Source organism: Medicago sativa, chromosome 8 (genome assembly GCF_051527215.1).
Source record: "Medicago sativa cultivar Bolivia chromosome 8, Bolivia_mono, whole genome shotgun sequence".
Taxonomy (NCBI): Eukaryota; Viridiplantae; Streptophyta; class Magnoliopsida; order Fabales; family Fabaceae; genus Medicago; species Medicago sativa.
This window is the reverse complement of record NC_140756.1, coordinates 30,700,718-30,717,893: the sequence shown is the minus strand read 5'-3', so window position 1 is coordinate 30,717,893 and position 17,176 is coordinate 30,700,718. Positions and strand designations below refer to the sequence as shown.

General features: G+C 33.2%; 1 pseudogene across 1 annotated transcript; it reads left to right on the top strand.

Moving 5' to 3' along the window:
• Positions 1 to 10,760: 10,760 nt before the first annotated feature.
• On the top strand, positions 10,761 to 14,626 carry LOC146898327 (putative disease resistance RPP13-like protein 1 pseudogene; annotated as a pseudogene). Its single transcript, XR_015023836.1, has one exon. The product of XR_015023836.1 is annotated as a putative disease resistance RPP13-like protein 1 pseudogene (transcript).
• Positions 14,627 to 17,176: the final 2,550 nt, after the last annotated feature.

Here is a 17,176-nt window from a genome sequence, read left to right as displayed (position 1 = left end):
TCAAAATGAACCAAATAACAAATAATATTAAATTAGAACAATGCAGAAGTGAAATTAAAATAAAACTTTATAAATATATGACCTAAAGTTGATATACTTGTAATCTTTTCTTTTTCTAAAGAAACCAATATTTCTTTGAATGATAGACCGTCGAAATGATTCAAAGGTATATTAGCGTCGTAAATTTTAATAAAATTGGAATGTTGCATCATATTGAGTTTATACTTGTGTGGTGAGCTTGAAACTGCTTCATTGAACCCGACCATATCATTTTACAACAAATAAGTCGCTCCCTCGTCAACCATTTTTCTGAATTTTGGCACCAATGATGTGTTTTACCAGCCTTGACATTGAAAAATTTAACAATATATATATATATATATATATATATATATATATATAGAGAGAGAGAGAGAGAGAGATGATGTATACTATGAGAATGACATTTGTATATGAGAATGATGAGAAAAAATATAAACTATCAGATCAAAATTTAAAAACTATCTGACGCGATCTTCCTAACAACAACAATATTTCACAATGCAAGGTAGATCACATTCATACAATCAACATCTCAAACAACTCTACGATTTATAAAGTATTTTATTGTATATGTTTTAATCGATGGGGGGCTTTCTTTAAGCCCCTTTTATTTTAACACAAGATCACTTTCTGGTCAGCACAACAAATGATGATATTAATCTTACTACCTCCTGGTATTAATATGCAAGGATTTCATCAGAGTTAAGTCGTCAGAATTCTCTATTTGTAATAAAGGGCAACCCGGTGCACTAGAGCTCCCGCATATGCAGGGTCCGGGAAGGGGTCCCACCATTTGGTGTATTGTACGCAGCCTTACCCTGTTTTACACAAGAGGCTGTTTCCAGGACTTGAACCCGTGACCTTTCAGTCACATGACAACAACTTTACCAGTTGCGCCAAGAATTCTCTATTTGTAATACAAACCAAAAAACTACTGTATAAATGAAATCACGGGTCTATTCCTTCCCTTCTCCATCTCTCTATTTGATCGCATAAATGAGCAAAGTAAAGAAGAAAGAGTACTCCAAATCAAAATGCCATTTATGCAACTGAAGTATCTTCACACAACCAGCTGAAGCATTAAACAAAGCAACAAGTTATTTCTCTCTAGAACAAAAGCTCCTCAAGGTGCATTTAACCGATAAGTCATTTAATCTTAAGATGTGTAACAAAGTAATTCAGCCACTTAATACTGCAAACTTAAAAGATACTAGTAAGTATACCTTTTCTAAATTTTGGATAGTTTTAAATTTGAAATAAGGTTACATTCGTAAAAAATATTAAGTATACGATAAACACAAAAAAACAACATAAAAAAATAAGAGGATTTTTAAGATCAATGTTATATCTGAAAATAAGATGCTTTAAACACTTGAAACTCAATTATTTTAAAATTTAGTATAAGTATAGTAGCTAAGTTTAAAATAAACAAAAATATATAAATAAATAACATATGTAACAACTACAATTTTGCTCCCCTTTCAAGAAAACTGCAACTTTGTTTATTGTTTGTGACTCCGTATTATGTTTATTTAGGGATTGAAGATGTTTTCCTTTGCAATAACAATAATCATAAAGTTCATCATCACCATGATGAAAACTGAGAAAATACAAAAGGTTAAGGAAAAAGAAAGAGAAAATCAGAGAACATATAATTGTTTCATTGAATTATGATGAGTTTTTTACAATGTAGCTTTATATAGTAGCTGTGATTCTAATTAACAGACAGCTGTAACATGAGGTTTGCTACTCTAAGTATGATACACAATAGTAATGGTCAAGCTACAAAGTAAAAGAAGCTTGTGAAGCAAGTTAACTTGTATAGTAAGTTAACTGATACAATGCTAGTGTATTAGTAGTTTAACACCCTCCCTAAGCTTAGCATGATAAGCTTGGATATGAAAGAATGAAAATTCTTAAGTGGCAGTGGTTTAGTAGAGAAATCTGCAAGTTGGGATTATGATTTGACAGGAAGTAGCTTGAAGAGGCCTTGTAGTAGTTTCTCTCTAACAAAATGCATGGAAGTAAATTTCCAAGTGTTTTGTTCTCACATGAAACACTAGATTAGCTGCAATGTATATTGCACTCTGCTTATCACGGTAGATCGTATTGGTGGCTTGTTGCATTTTACTTCTAAATCTTGCAAAAAGTAAAGAAGCCACTGCAATTCACAACTGGCAAAGGATAATACTATGTATTCTGCTTCAGAGGAACTTCTTCAAACTATATGCTGCATCTATGCTCTCCATGATATCAATGATGTACCAAGGAAGAAGAAATAACCTGAGGTTGATTTTCTAGCATCAATGCAACCTCCCAATCTGCATCCGTGAACCCAAGTAGTTTGGCATCTCTTCTGAACAATAATCCATGCCCATGTGAGCCTTTGAGATATCTTACTACTCTGCATGCATGTCATAACAAGTGATTGTAGGTGCAGTGAGAAATGGACTTAACAGTTGTGTGACAAAAGCTATATCTGGTCTAGTTGTTGTAAGGTACAACAACTTCCCTAATAATCTTCTGTATCTAAGAATATCTTCAAAGGGCTTTGTTGTGTCTTAATGGAGCTTGACAGAAGGATCAAGGGGTATTTTAACTGGTTTTGAAGCAAGTAAACCAGTGTCCTTCAACAGGTTCAAACAATATTTCCTTTGACAAATGATGATTCCAGTGTTGGAATGATCAATCTCTATACCTAGGAAATATTTGAGCTTCTCAAGATCCTTAATCTTAAATTCTGCACTAGGAATTTTGCCATCTCTCAAGAAATCTTGTGTATGTATGTTTGCGAGTGTAAAATTATCTCGATCTTGTTCCTACCTTATGTATTAATTTTTTAAGTATTGTATCATAGGGGGTTGATAGGGATCCTTATGTATTAAAATTATCTCTATTCATAAGATTAGCATACGGTCACACAGCTGAAATCCTTCAAAAATTGCTACTGAGTTTCAATCTTACTTTTGCTGTTTTCCTTATGTAAGTTTATGATTGGATTCCATTTCCCACATAAATTATTTCCTTATTGTTTTTTTATTGAAAAACTAATATATTTTTGTCATATATACGATTCAAAGTGACATGGGTGAATAAACTTCAGTTGAACTCTAATTATTTTGCAACTACCACCTTTGTTTGAAAACTCACATATTTTCTTGTAGCTGTAGATACTTGCAATATAAAAATTAGCTGCAAGTACTAATATCATTAACAGTAGAATTAGTTGAGCTTATCCTTTAACCATAATCATTACATGATGTCATAATTACAGAATGAAGTAATCTTAATCATAAGTAAGCCATGGATTTATCTGTTCAAGAAGAAAGTTATCTGTTGATTTGAAAAGCTTTTAAAAGTCTTTTTGTGTAGTATTGAGAGTTGTCAAGCTTCATATAAGCACATTACATTTACGTGTATACTGTTGTATTGCCTAGGAAGGACATACTACAATTGCAGTGTCGGTGCTTCAAGTTATGAATTATGATGTCATGAAATAGAAGCATATAAAGCACTCCACGTAGTCCGCACACACGCTTTGGACACCGTTTTGCCAATGTCATGAATTGAATAAACCTTTTCTAGAATCTTAGTCTCCGTTCTCGAAAGGTGCTCCGTGAAGGCATGTTTCATCGACAACTAACACTTTCAATGCATCATCAAAATCTTCTGCGTCTGCATGTGCCTCAGTCAATTAGTACTTAAGGTAACTAAACCTTTTTATTCTGTTTGTTTTCCATCAAAATCTTCTGCGTCTGCATGTGCCTCAGTCAATTAGTACTTAAGGTAACTAAACCTTTTTATTCTGTTTGTTTTCCTCATAAATTCTGTTTCATTGTTGGTCTCAACAAATAAGGATATCAATTATTTATGCAGTTTGGAAATTATTCCCTGATGGTTCTACTTTTATGCAAATAATACCTTTATCACAAAAAGTAATTTCAAATAAAGATTATCTGACAAAGTCTTTCTTTCTGGACATGTTTCTGATCTATATTTTACACATTTTAGTACTAATATTTGTGTGACCTGTGTAGCACTGACGCTTCATATTGAAGACATGTCTCGTATTTAACACGTGTTGGATTTCGACACGATATTGACACATGTGGTTATATTCAATCACTTCCATTTTATTTTTAAATTGTTGCTGGTGTTCACGATTACATGTTAGTGTTAGCATCATGTCTATGTTTACTTTTTATGTTTATGTAATGTAATGGTAGGTTTCCTTTCGAATTGTTGACGCTCTAGAGAAACCATTCCCTGACGGACAGTTTGATCTGGTATGGTCACTGGAGAGTGGCGAGCATATGCCTGACACTACAACGGTTCTTATTTATCTTGCTGTCTCGCTTGCATACTACACTTCACTTTCTTTGATATTTTCTGTTCTTTATGCTTATGAAGTTGTAATCAATCTCACTTCAGTTTCCTTTTTCATACAAAAACTGTTTCAGTTTGTTGGAGAGTTAGCTCGGGTAGCAGCATCAGGTGGCACCATTTTTTTTTTTTTTTTTGAAGAAGATCAGGTGGCACCATTTTAACAATAACATGGTGCCGTAGGGATCTTCTTCAGGATGAAGAGTCCCTCAACCATGTAGGAAGGATCTCTTGAAGAAAATATGTGATTCATTTTACCTTCCAGCATGGTGCTCAACTGTTGATTATGTTAGATTGCTTGAAAACATGTCCCTTCAGGTAATTAATTAAGGGTTAATTATGTTTCTAGTCCCTATAAAATAGCGACCTTGTAAGTTTAGTCCTTACTTAATTTTAATAGCATTTTTAGTCACTAATTTTGTTTTTTTGCCCTGAGTATTAGTCCCTACTCAATTCAAATTTGTTTAATTTATGCTTAAACTCTTAAATTTTTGAACAATTTTTTGCAGACATGTTTAGAACATTACTAAAAGTTCCTCCGCAAAAAATTATCGCAAAATTTGATTTCTACATCCAGATTTTATTATTTTTTATCTTTAACTTTTGTCGTTTTAAAAAATTCATATTTAATTCATTTCATGTCTGAAAATTCTAAATTTTAGTAAACGAACCTTTCATAGTGTTCTAATCTTGTCTCAAAAAAATCGTTCAAAAATTTAAGAGTTTAAGGATAATTAATCAAACTTTGTTTTAGCAGGGACTAAAATTATAAGTAATTTTTTTTTATAGGGACTAAAAATGCTATTAAAATTAAGTAAGGACTAAACTTACAAGGTCGCTATTTTATAGGGACTAGAAACATAATTAACCCATTAATTAATATGAGTTGAGACATATTTAGAATTTATCTGGATCTACCTAAACACCAATGCAAGTGTTTAGACACACTTACAAAATAATTGTAATTCTATTTTAGTATTTCGAATATTCTTTGAATTTATGCATGTTCTTTATTCATTGAAAAAAAATGAAATATGAATGCAACAAAAAAATATTTTCCTTTACTATATATGTTTTGTTTTTACATGTTTTCCTTTAGTTTGTTCTAGATTTTTTTTTTGTAAATTATAATTATGTTGTATTTGTCTTCCATGTAGAAGTATTCTACATGAGCAAATGCAACATACACACTTATACATTCCTCAAATTAAAATCATTTCACTAATTTCAGTTTTTATGACCATAGTATAAAGTGATATTCTAGAGTTTCACACTTTGGTATATATGTTAGTGAAACTGTACAAACATTAAGGAAGGGGAAGAGACAATGTTGGCATGGTATGCTTGAATGAACTTTCTGATTGTTAAGAATAAAATGACTTTTAATTGAGCTGAATAGAGGTGATACTTGACTTTTCAGAATTTTTTTCTTGTGAGATCTACCTTTGTGATAGAGATAAGAAAATATGCAGTTATAACAGGAACAATTTTATCCTTCGTTTAAAGTATTTTATTCTTTTTTGATAATCTTACTTAAATTATTAATTAAAATTATAGTTAATATCATTAAATTAGGAATCACTTCGCCATAACAAGAACAATATTTTTTTTTTTTTGAGGGAATAACAAGAACAATATTATCTATAACAATAATATATAAGGAGAATGAGAGACTTTAAGCTATATTTGTTTTATTATTTCAATCATACTCACAAACAAATATTTCCCTATAATAATGAAAATGATAAGAGTTTAAGTCATAAAAATCTACACATAATTTTAATGAAAATCTAAATTTCATTAAAAAAAAACATTATTCATTATTTACACGCGTTAACGTAATAAAAATGCATCCATGTAACACTAACACATACGAGTTAAGATCCTCTCCATTTATGTTACTCTTCATTTCTTTCATATAAAGAGATAAAGACACAAAAGTTTCAATAAAATATAAAATAATTAATGATGGTGGGACCCACTTAATGGTAGGACCCACCATCTATTTTTTTTTTGTCTATCTCTCTCCAAATTGCAAATTCTATTTATTTTAACAAATGGAGAGGATCTTAACCCAACATATACTCCATCTGTATCAAATTAGATGTCCATTTTGAGTTTTAAACGGTAAAATATGTTTAATTTAATAAAATACCCTTATTAATTATAATTAATGTAGCAGTTAAATGGTTAAAATAAAATAAATAATGATATATTAATGGAAAAGAATAATAAATGTTGTATTAATATTATAAAAAAATAAATAAAAGAGTAAATGTTTACTTTGGTCCCTGCTCTATACCTCGCTGTCACAAACGTTCCTGACTCAGGATTAAATACAAAATGGTCCATGTGCACTTCCGTTATCACTTTAGTCCTTGATGTTAAATAATTTTGTTAACCGATGATGTGCCAAAAGTTTTATGCTGACAAGGAGTATGAGGTGTCACAAAGACTAAAGTGAAAGTAGAAAATTGTCACTTTGGCCGCTGAACCGAAAATCAATATCCCTGAACCAAAAATAATATCATCAAGCTCGTCCCAACAAAGTGTTGATTTTTGTCAAGAACTTTGTCATCTTCCTCAATGAAGATGTTTTCTGGTTGCGGCAGACTTGTTGTTAGGTCCCTGACTGTGCATACTTACTATCAGTTAGGTCCCTGACAATAAACACTTACATGCACAAAGTGGTAGCATCACATGCACATATAAATCACGACATGGTTTCCCTTACAAATTGTAATAAACAAGAAAGAGGCATTGCAGCATTTGATTTTTTGTGTATCCGTGTTAAAAGCTTGTAAACTAGCATACCACTTGCCAAAATGATTACATAATTGAATACGAAAATGTTTCAATAACATAACTATTAAGTCATTACATAAAGATCAACCATATAGTAATTAAAAGATTGCACTACATTTGGGCATATAATTCAATAAGTCATTACATAATGATTTTGCAAAATATTAAACAAAATATTCCACCACAATTGTGCTTATAATTTAGCAACTTTAGTATATAAATAAACTAATGAACATAAACTTACTGTCAGGGACTTTAATGACAATAGGTGTTTACTGTCAGGGACCTAACTGATAGTAAGTATGTACAGTCAGATACCTAACAAGTCTCCTGCAACCACAAAACAACTTCATTGAGGTAGATGATCCAGTTCTTGACTAAGATCAACACTTTGTTGGGACGAGTTTGGGATATTTATTTTCGGTTTCGGGATATTGATTTTCGGTTCAAGGACCAAAGTGACAATTTTCTACTTTCACTTTAGCCTCTGTGACACCTCATACTCCTTGTCAGCATAAAACATTTGCCACATCATCAGTTAACAAAATTGTTTTAAGTGATAACAGAAGTGCACATTCAGGACTACTTTGTAATTAATCCTGAGTCAGGACCAAAGTTACCATTTACTCTAAATAAAATTAAACAAATAAAAATAGTAGAGAGGACACTTAGTAGTGAGCTATGAAACTCAAATACTCCAAAACAGAGACGTATTCGTATCAGATACGTATCAGGTACCGATACTCCATGGATACTCGCAGATACGTACCCACGAAGTATCAGAATTAATTATTTTAGAGTTAAATATGTTTTTGGTCCCTACACTTTGCCCTTATTTGATAAATAGTCCTTACATTTCAATAAATGTTTTTAAAATCCCTACATTTTTCCTCCGTTAGCACAAATAGTCCCTGCTGTCAAATAATTAACGAGAAGCTGATGTGGCAGCTAGTGGACCCCATTTTTTAAGCGTTAAATATGTTTTTGGTCCTTATATTTTGCGTGACTTTGAAGAATAGTCCTTACATTTCAATAAATGTTTTTAAAATCCCCACATTCTTCCACTGTTAACAAAATTGGTCCCTGTCGTCTATTTTCACTGACCGGACAAACGGAACATGCCACATAGATGCCACGAAGGACATTTTAGTAATTTCTAATAAAGTGGGGGGGCATAATTCACCTTTACCCAAAACTTTACTCACAAAAATTCCAACTTTAACTCCGATCTGGTCCTCATAGTCGTTGTCACTTGAAGTTTGAATGGTTCCCTGACAGCGTGAGGGAGAAGAGGATGTCGCCGGCAGCGACATGAGAGAGAACAGATCTGAGCAAATTGATAGTGAAGAGGACGGTGGTGGTTGAGGATGGGTGTGTGAGGCTGATGGTGGTTGGGGAGAAATAGAGAAAACGCGGAGAGAGGAAGAAGACGAGAGAGAAGGTTCAGCTGAAAAATCAATTATGTCCCTGCACTTTATTGTAAATTACTAAAATGTCCTTGGTGGCATATATGTGGCATGTTTCATTTGTCCGGTCAGCGAAAATGGACGACATGGACCAAGTTTGTTAACGGTGGAAAAATGTAGGGATTTTAAAAACATTTATTGAAATGTAAGGACTATTCTTCAAAGTCACGCAAAATATAAGGACCAAAAACATATTTAACCTTTAAAAAATGGGGTCCACTAATTGCCACGTCAGCTTCTCGTTAATTATTTGACAGCAGGGACTATTTGTGCTAACGGAAGAAAAATGTAGGGATTTTAAAAAGATTTATTGAAATGTAAGGACTATTTGTCAAAGGAGGGAAAAATATAGGGACCAAAAACATATTTAACCCATTATTTTAATTTTAGAAAAATGTTTTATTGGATACATATAGGATACACCACAGATACACAAATATACTCATAAGATGCTTCATAGATACGTATCCTAGAAAAGATGAAAGGTAAAAAAAGTGAGACAATGTTGTAAAAATTCATTAGAGATGTGTATGGTTCAATTTTAGATATACATCATTAGAATTGTTTCTCGAATCACTTAAATTTATACTTCTCGTGGATGAAGGTAATGAGAGAGAAGTGATTCAATTAATCAACATTAGATAATATTTGTCTTGTGTTCTTTTAATGATGTTTCTCTCAATATTCCAACGTATGAAAATATAAAATGGTTTATAAGAAAACTTTACGTTTTTTATTGAGTTAATTATTGAAATTGACCCTGTAATATATCTGAAGTCTGAAAAATGACCTTGTAAAATAAAAATCACATTTTAACCATGTAATTTGAGATTCTTATTATTTTTTACCCTGTAATATAGTTGAAGTCTAAAAAACCTACTCAGAGGTTGAATTTTTTCATATTTTTTTCAAGCATGTTTAAGACGTTAAAATATGACTTTACACAAAAAATTAGAATTTTTCAACTAAGAATGAATTAATTATGAATTTTTAAAGCGCCAAAAACTCAAAAAACAAAACAACGAAAACCCCAACCTAGAAATCGAATTTTGAGCTAATTATTTGCAAAGACATCTATAGAAATACATGAAAATGATCTGCAAAGTTTCATAGCATTTCAAAGACATTTCAATTTATTTTTACTTTTCAACCAAAACATGTGAAATTGCAATTTTGTTTCGAGTAAACGTATACTCACGGGTCAAATTCCGTTGTCTAATTTTTTAGGTATGATTAGAACATCATAAGAACCTTCACCATGAAATTTTGGAGTTTTTAAATGAGATACAAATTAATTATGAATTGTTTAAGAGATTCATAATTATGGGGAATAAAAATTCACAATATATTCGTCCCTAGTCAGAAAAATATTTTTTTTTAGTAAAGCCATGTTTTAACATCCTAACGATGCCCGAAAAAATTCATTCTCTAGATCACTTTTTTGGACCAGGCGTATATTATATAGGGTCAAAAAATAAGAAGAATATGAAATTACAAGGTTAAAATATGTATTTTTTATTTTACAGAGTCATTTTTCAGACATCGTATATTTTACGGGGCCAGTTTAAACAATTAACCCTTTTTTGTTTTGATCACATGTATTATTTTTAAAAAAATTGTTACTTTTATAATAATATAATAACAAAGAGTAATCAATGCTTATTTTCTTTGTAACAAAAAATAAAAGCTTATTTTTTTCAAGTATTTTCCACTCATATGAGTGTTAGTCTAAAAATTTTGTCAACATATCTTAACCGTATCGTATCTTAAATTTTAAAAAATACACGTATCCACATACTTGTATATGTGTTAGTCTAAAAAATTTGACAAAATATCTTAACCGTATCGTATCTTAAATTTTAAAAAATACACATATCCACATACTTGTATCGTATTGTATCCGTACCCATATTGATACATGGGCTTCATAGGCAGCGAGGAGTATAATTGTATCAAATAGTGAACACAAAAACCACTAAAAAAATAAAAAATAAAATAGTAAACACATAAATCAGAAATAGATGGCACTTTAGATATGTGATCTCCTTTATTGCATACCGACGGCAAACAAATTCCCTGGAGTCGTCAGTCTTTGCTTCGAGTCAACTTCACTTCACACATTACTGCAATCCTTCCTTTCCTTTCGATCCATGGCTGTTGAATTGGTTGGTGGTGCTCTTCTTTCTGCTTTCCTTCAGGTCACATTCGAAAAGCTTGCTTCTGCTGGAATCAAAGACTACTTTCGAGAAAGAAAACTCAACGAGAAGCTTCCGAAGAAACTTCACGTCACGCTTCTCTCCATCAATACTGTGGTTGATGATGCAGAACTGAAGCAGATCAGAAATCCAAACGTGAGAACATGGCTTGATGCTGTCAAAGATGCTGTGTTAGATGCAGAGGATCTCTTGGAAGAAATTGACTATGAAGTTTCCAAATCCAAGCTGGAAGCTGAATCTCAATCTACTAGTAACAAGGTATGGAACTTCTTCGGTGCTTCTTCCAGTTCATTTCACAAAGAAATTGAATCGAAGATGCAAGAAGTACTTGACAACCTAGAATATCTTGCTAGCAAAAAAGACATACTAGATTTGAAAGCACATCTAGTGGTTTTGGTGTTGGATCAAGTAGCCAAGTGTCAAAGAAATTGCCATCAACATCTTTGCCTATTGATAATGTTATTTATGGCAGAGATGTTGACAAGGAGATTATCTTTGATTGGCTCACATCAGATGCTGAGAATAATAACGACCAACTATCAATAATTTCTATAGTTGGTATGGGTGGGATGGGCAAGACCACGCTTGCCCAACACTTATACAATGACCCAAAGATGGACGGTAAATTTGATGTCAAAGCCTGGGTCTCCGTTTCACAAGAATTTGATGTTTTCAAGGTCACAAGAGCTATTCTTGAGGGTATCACTGGATCTACTAATGAGAGTAGAGACCTAGATATGCTTCAGGTGACGTTGAAGGAAAAACTGACTGGCAAGAGATTTCTTCTTGTTTTGGACGACATTTGGAATGAAAAACGTGACCAATGGGAAGCATTGCATACTCCTCTTAATTATGGGGCTAAAGGAAGCAAAATTCTAGTCACCACCCGCAGTAAGAAAGTGTCTTCAATCATGCGATCAAATAAAATGCGTCAACTAGAGCAATTAGAAGAAGAACCTTGCTGGAAGTTGTTTGCTAAGCATGCATTCGAAGATGAAAATCCTCAGATAAATCATGACTTTATGGACATTGCTAAGAGGATACTTACAAAATGCCAGGGATTGCCTCTAGCTTTGAAAACAATTGGAAGTCTATTGTGCAAAAAGTCATCTTTGGTGGAATGGGAAAGCATATTGGCAAGTGAGATATGGGACTTACCAGAAGAGGAGAGCAACATCATCCCCGCTTTAATGTTGAGCTATCATCACCTTCCATCTCATCTCAAGAGATGTTTTTCTTATTGTGCCTTATTCCCTAAAAATTATGTGTTTCAAAAGGAGAAATTAATTTTATTATGGATGGCTGAAAACTTTCTGCAATGCCCTCAACAGAGTATGACAATGGAAGCAGTTGGAGAACAGTACTTCAAAGATCTATTTTCCAGTTCATTTTTTCAGCAATCAAGGGAAAGTGAAATGCATTTTATAATGCACGACCTTCTCAACGATTTGGCAAAATATGTAAACGGGGATTTTTGTTTCACATTCAAATATGAGGAATCAAATCATATCTCGAAAATAACTCGCCACTTTTCATTTTTAGGAAATCAAAATACATCTCCCAAATTAATTGAGACCCTATACAATGCTAAAAGATTACGCACATTCCTACCATTACACGACTATCCCTTTGCTGATAGTTGGAATGACCAGATATTTATAAAATGGTTGCAAGAGTTGTTCTCAAAGTTTATGTTCTTTCGTGTCTTACTGTTGCCTTATTGCTACAATCTGAAAGAGTTGCCTGACAGCATAGGAAATCTCAAGCACCTCAGTTATCTAGACCTTTCCCATAGTGGCATAAAAGAGCTACCAGATTCAGTATGTTCTCTCTCTAACTTGCAAATACTGAAGTTGAGGAATTGCTTCTATTTGAAAGAGCTACCCGTCAACTTATGTAAACTCACTAATCTGCGTTATCTTGATCTGGTTGGAACTCAAGTGAGAAAAATGCCAATGGATGTGGGAAAATTAAAGAATCTTCAAGTCTTGTGTCGGTTTATTGTGAACAAAGGTAGCGAGGCCAATATTCAGCAGTTAGGAGAACTCAATCTTCATGGAGAACTATCAATTACAGAGTTGCAAAACGTTGTCAATTCCTTTGATGCATTGGCAGCAAACATGAAAAATAAAGTACACCTTGAGAAACTAAGTTTATCATGGAATGCGAAAAGTAATAATTCAGAGAAAGAAAGGGAAGTGCTTGAAAAGCTACAACCTTCCAAACACTTGAAGGAGCTATCAATCTTCGACTACGGTGGTACACGATTTCCAGATTGGTTTGGAGATAATTCATTATCGAATGTGGTGTTCTTAGATTTGGTCAATTGTGAAAATTGTATGTTGTTGCCTCCACTTGGAATTTTGCCATCTCTCAAGAAACTGCATATCAAAAGACTATCTGGGATAGTGATGATTGGTAGTGAGTTTTATGGAAATGGGAGTAGCTCTTCTTCAGATCTTATTTCATTTGCATCATTGCAAACCTTAATATTTGAGGATATGGAGGGATGGGAAGAATGGGATTGTAAAATTGTGACCGGAGCTTTTCCATGTCTCAAAGAGCTTTGGATAAGAGATTGTCCAAATCTAAAAGGCAATCTTCCTGAGAAACTTCCTAGTTTGACGACACTTGATATTTTTGACTGCAAACAACTTGCGGGTTCTGTTCCATTGGCTCCATCCATTCATGAATTACGTCTGATTGATTGTGAAAAGCTGCAAGTTCATTATCAACCATCCACTTTGAGAATTCTCAGCATTGGTGGATATTGCATGGAAGGATCGTTGCTTGAATGGGTTGGGCAGACATTATCAAACACTTCTCTCGAATCGATGGAAATCAGGGATTGCCCAACTGTGAAAATTCCCATAGACTGTTGCTATAATTTCCTTCTATCTTTGAACATCACTAGTAGTTGTGACTCTCTAAGGACCTTTCCGTTGGATTTCTTCCCTAAACTCCAATCTCTCCATTTGCAAAAGTGCAGTAATCTTGAAATCATTTCACAGGAGCATGAGCGTGATCTTAGCCTTACATATTTGATAATTATTGAGTGCCCTAAATTTGTATCTTTTCCCAAGGCAGGATTCTCTGCACCCAGTCTGAAGAGTTTGTATATTTGCAATTTGGAGAATTTGAAATCTTTGACTGAATGCATGCGCACTCTCTTTCCATCTCTTACTCACCTATACATATATGATTGTCCGCAACTGGAGTCCTTCTGTGATCAAGGTTTGCCGTCAAGCCTAAAATACATGGGTCTCCGTTGTTGCTCTAAACTTCTTATCACCTCACTAAAATGTGCATTGGGAATCAACTCTTCCCTAAAAAGTTTGGAGATGTACAATGTGGATGTGGAGTCTTTTCCTGATCCACAATTGCTTCCCCTCTCTCTTACTTCTCTGCGTATTGATGGTTGTGTGAATCTTAAAAAACTGGACTACAAAGGTATCTGCCACCTCCCATCCCTTCAAGAATTAAATCTCATTGGGTGCCCCAGCCTTCATTGCTTACCAGTGGAGGGTCTGCCTAAATCCATTTCAACTCTAATCATTTATGATTGTTCGCCGTTGCTCAAACAACGGTGTATGCAACCTAAAGGTGAAAAGATTGGGTGAAGATTTCTCACATTCAAAAAGTGATGATCGATGAATAACTTGAACTGCAACTTCCAAATGATGCAGGCCCTGATGCTCATATTATCGAGTTTTTAGTCAGGTACCTGCTCCGGGCACATACATATGTATCTTTGAATTTTAAATTCAACATCTTTGGTGTGTTTTAGATTAATAATTCTCTCTATACATTCATCCCTATATTAAAATCTAGTTTATTGGAAATGTTTCACTATAATTAACAAATAATAGCGTAGCAAAAATTAGCTCACAATTGCTAGTCGTTGTCAACAATTTATGTTATCATTATGCCTCTGCTGATGTTGGAATTCTAATTAAAATCTTTGGGTATATTTAGTGTTCATGCTTTGCAAGGAATGGGGCAAACCAGGAAAACGGTGAAGCGTTGAAGTTCTGGACGTAGAGAAGACATATAAGAGCTGAAGTTTTTATTAGATTCTTTGGCAACAATTTTGTAATTTGATTTCTTCTGAAATCAATGACAATGAAACTTCTGAAGTGGTCTCTTCAAAATTGACGATTACTTTGTGGTTATGTAAGTCTGAGCTTTTTCTTGGGTATGATATTTCACAGTTGAATTATAATCTTTACAAGGAATTAATTGTGCCCATGGAAACATGTTTCAAGTACAGTTTTCAATGATTTGCGGATTTTATTTTCACAGAGATAATTTTCATTTGTTCTTCTCATAGCACACAAGCTTAATTTCATAAGTTTTTTTATTTAACCTTGAATTGAACATGTAATCAGTTTCTATCATGAACAACCGTGTTTGGTATTTTTATGTTCAACATACATAGCTGTCTTTATGAAATTCAATACAAGCAACATGTGTCCCGAATTGGCTGTGTTTACAGGGGCGGACCTGGCCGGGGCCTACTGTGGCAAGTGCCACACCAGCCCAGGCCCAATTTTTTTTATTTTAAATTATGCAGAAAAGTTAGTTGCCGTGTATATATTAGCTTGCTACTGAGACCTGCTAAAATGTTAGTTGCTGTCTATAAATTAGCTTGTTACTTAATCTAATATACTGTAATTTAACGATAGTTGTCCTTTTTGAGCAATATCTCTAAAAAACTTGCAATTGCAGTCCAATAACTAATGTATGAGTCATTGGTTGATTGCACATGTCAATGAATAAAAAATACAGCAAAATTAAGTATGGTTACCTAGCAAAATTAAGTATGTTAACTAAGTAACAAGATGGGTGATCAATGTTTAAATGATCGTCTTGTAACGTAAATAGAAAGAAATGTTCTTGAAACAATTAATAATGATGTAATTTTAACTTATTTTCTACAAATGGAAAATAGAGCATTTTCTTTGTAACTTTGGTTATTACAACTATTTTTAATATATTATTTAATTATTTGATACAAAAATTGTGCCCCGGTGATATTCCGAGTCCAGGTCTGCCCCTGTGTGTTTAACAGTTTTTCTTAATTGTGCCGTTGTCTTCATGCGAGTTAACAGGATTATGTAGGGCCACTCATGTTGTTATATAAAGTTACAGATGCATATATTTGTCAACATGACATCGTTTATATAATTCCTAATGTTGTTTGTGTATGCATTCATTTTTGTTCACTACAAAATCAGCTTCTGCTTAGGCCCTTCTTTGTCCACTGATCAGATGATCCTATCATATGAGCTTCCCTTTGCTTTGGTTCCACTCCTCATGTTCACTGCTAGCAAAACCAATATGGGGGAACATGTTAAGTTGTTAACTACGCCAAGGTATATATATTTTTTTTTTGTTAAGACAAATTTGTACTAATACATTGCACGCAAAATTGACCACAGACTTGACAAAAATTTTACTCTAAATATGATGAATTTTCCATTTAATGTAAATATCATTTTCTTTATAGATTTACATTTTCTGTTGTGCAGTCATGGCCACAAAAATACTGTGCTCTCGATTCAGTGCCAGCAGCTCCAAAGGATCTAAATAAAGGTTAGTATCGTTACATGTTGGTTGACGTTTATAGCCATTTGCCTCTGTATTTTCATGATATACCTTTTGTGAGACCCAGACATTGCTTTTGTTATATATAGCATCACGGATGATATATCCAAATTTGTTAGCTGCATAAAATTTATTTTTGGCAAACATGTTGGAATCCATCTAATTGATATTCATACTTGTAAAGAAAGTGATAGTTCACTTCAACAAGCATGGTGTATATAATCTATGCTCTTTTTCAGTGTAGATTCTTAATCTCGTTTTATGTCAATTGTTCAAAACTAATTATAAGACTAATGAGTTGACGGAATCATATTCTTTTTCTTTTAAATACATCTTGATTATATAAATGCACTCTGCTAATTATAAAATGTTGCTTTAAACTTGAGGTAGAGATTGATGTGGGTAATAGATGATCAATCTTATTGCTAGAAATATTGTCCATGAAAGACAATTAATTAGTGAAACATCTTATATTAGTTTGACTTTGAGCATAATCCTATTGCTGGTCTTGAGGGTGGTTATTATGTTGTTGCTTGGATCAAAATGGATTCATCAAAAACATATGACATTGCTAAGAACATATTCTTGACCTGCTTTCTGCAACAAGTTGTCCTTTATATTGTCCCATTCAAATGGATTCATTAGAATCTTGTATGA